The sequence below is a fragment of the Arachis duranensis genome, chromosome 4 (genome assembly GCF_000817695.3).
Source record: "Arachis duranensis cultivar V14167 chromosome 4, aradu.V14167.gnm2.J7QH, whole genome shotgun sequence".
Classification (NCBI taxonomy): Eukaryota; Viridiplantae; Streptophyta; class Magnoliopsida; order Fabales; family Fabaceae; genus Arachis; species Arachis duranensis.
In genome coordinates this window covers 34,319,901-34,322,992 of record NC_029775.3, presented here as the reverse complement: position 1 = coordinate 34,322,992, position 3,092 = coordinate 34,319,901, and positions in this window count along the sequence as shown.

The following is a 3,092-nucleotide window of genomic DNA, read 5'->3' as shown; positions in this document are numbered from 1 at the left end:
TAAGATAAACCCTACAAATGGGGTTTATCAACCTCCCCACACTTAAACCAAGCATGTCCTCATGCTTAAACCAAGAATGAAGTAAAGGGTATGGCATTTATTCAATGGAACTAACTAAATGCAATTGTTTGGTCAAAATAAATCAATTCCCAAGAAGCATATATGCACAAGGTCTAAGGACTAGCAAGTCTACTCCACAATTGAATTGAGCTATTAAATATTTTTACAAACTTGCATGAGAAGAGATGATCATAGGTGGAAACATGTAATTGAGCATCAAACCCTCACCGGATGTATTTGCACTCTATTCGCTCAAGTGTTTAGGGTTGATTCTCTCAATTCTCCCCCTAATCATGCTTTCCAAGATTCGTTTTTCTTCTAACAATCAACATATATCTCATGCATGCATACATCTATCATGAGGTCTTTTCCTTAGGTTGTAATGGGGTTAGGGTCAAGGTAGGATGCATATTTGGTTAAGTGAGCTTGAGATTTGAATCTTTGATAAGCTTAGACTTCCCACCTAACCTATGACATCCTATACAATTTCAAAGCTAACCTAACTACCCATTTTTCACTTTTTCACATACTCATGCAATTTCTTTTCATTTCACAACACATATGCATTGAGTTTTATTGGACCTTGCTTTGGGGCATTTTGTCCCCTTTTATTACTTTCTTTTTCTTCTTTTTTTTTTCTTTCTTTTTCTATTTTTTCTTTTTTTTTCTTTTCCATGTTATTTTTCTTTTCTTTTTCTTTTGTTTTTCTCATTTTTTTTCTTTCTATATACAAGAACCTCAATGCATAAGGTCTATACATTTGATCAATACATAAGCATGTACCCAATTCCTAATATTTTCAATAAAAATACAAACTACCTTTTTATTCACCCAATGTCCCAAGATTCCCACACTTGAATGATACTCACACACACTAGCCTAAGCTAATCAAAGATCCAAATTAAGGACATTTATTATTTTCCGCTTTAGGCTTGTAATGTGCTAAAATTAAGAACAAGTGGGTTAATCGTAGGCTCAAATTTGGCTGACAATGGAAGATAAAAGGTAAGGCTTTTTGGGTAAGTAAGCTAAATGAAATGATGGCCTCAATCATATAAATGCATAAATACACAAAATAATGGATATAAAAAATCAAACAAATCAAAGATTACAATTATAGAAAGAGAATAATGCACACAAGAAGGAAAAATAAGTGGTTATAAGATGTAACCACACCATTAGGCTCAAAACTCACTTGCTTGTGTTCTTAGCTCAAAAACATGATCCACAAGATATATAATTCAAGCAAGTTTAATGAAAAGTTTTCACTCAAATCAATTGGCGCCCTATAGATAGAAATCCTTGAAAAATTTCATTATTTTGACTAAGCTTATTTTGTATATGTATGCAAAAATTAAGAAAATGCAAGTAAAAATCCTAAAATCCTAGCATGAAATGCAAAAGTGTTGGGATTAGAAATTCGTCACCCAAAATCGCCGATCGGTCGGACGACTTCCCCACACTTAAAAGTTTGCACCGTCCTCGGTGCACTCAAAGATGAGTAAGGGGGTACGGCGACTCTCCGAGTTGCTTTGTGTTCTTAGTCTTGCTTCTGTTATTGCTTGTGGTACATTTATCATGAAAAACAAAAATATAACACCATAAGATGAGAAGATATAAAAACAAGGAAGCATACATTGTTGGAATGAGGTAAATCACTAGAAATGAGTGAGTGAATTAGGGTGACATGGATGACAAATAAGTGTGTGAAATCTAATTGCGCGGTTTAGAACACACATTAGTATAAAGAGCTATGTCATAAAAGAAGCATGCACTTCACTTATCCTAGTGTGCTTGAGATGCTTTAAGTGAACTTGTAAGGTAAAACAAGCATTAAAGAAGCATGAAAGCATTCAAGTCAAACACATATGGATGCATATGATCATACAATATAATGCATTAAGGTAAATGCTCAACATCATCCATCAAGAGATTGCCTAATCAAAGAATACGGTTCAAATCACATGGTGACCAAATCATGCAATTCAAAAGAGTCACAAGCTCAAATGCAATTCTCATCACTTGGTATTCTTAAAAGGTAAGCATGAAAAACTCAAAACCAAGTAGCAAAATATAACCTCAATTAAATAGTCCAACAAAGATTATCGAAAAACATTCATGCTAAAATAGCATTTAGGCAATAAGAGGCAACAATGTGTAGTAAACAAGGTCAATAATCCAACACTTATAATGAAAAGAGAGAAAATAAAATGAAAACTAACTAATTAACCAACTAAAATAAATGGTTATCCATGGTGTTAGGAAGTGTTGGATGAGGGATTGGAGGAGGGAAGAAGAAAGGAGAAGGAAAAGAAATGGAAAGAGGAGAAGAAAAGAAATGGATGGAAGAAAGGGCATCCACGCGCACGCACGCATGACGCGCGCGCGTCGATGGCTTATTTCGAGAGTGGCGCGTACGCGTCATGTGCGCGAGCGCGCAAATAGGTTTGTGCCTCAGGCCCAATTTCCGCACAGTGCAGGCCTAACTCTCGGGTCAAGGTATGGAAGGTGGAACTTCTCAATCCACGCGTACGCGTGCATGGCGCGCTCGCGTGGATGGTCCAAAACGCTTGATGCACGCGTATGCACGCAGTGCGCGTACGCGTGGATGGTGCTCTATTTTTTTCAAAAAATTTTGCTATATTTTTGCACCAATCCAAGCATTCCAAACCTCCAAACAGCTACCAAAATACCATAAAACCTTATTTAACATACTAAACTACCAATTAGACTCATTAAAACAATCAAAACAAGAATTTAAACTAATTCTACCAATATGTACAAAAGAGAAAATGAGAGGATTTTACCATGGTGGGGTGTCTCCCACCTAGCACTTTTGTTTATTGTCCTTAAGTTGGACTTAGGGGGAGCTTCTCTCAAGGTGGCTTGTGCTTGTACTCATCTTGGAACTTCCACCAATGCTTGAATCTCCATTGTGCCCCAAGATTTCCTATGGGTTGAGCCAAGTGTTGATGGAGTTCTTCACAAGCTTGGGGCTCCCAAAGTTGATCCTCTTCTTGTAATCCGGGATC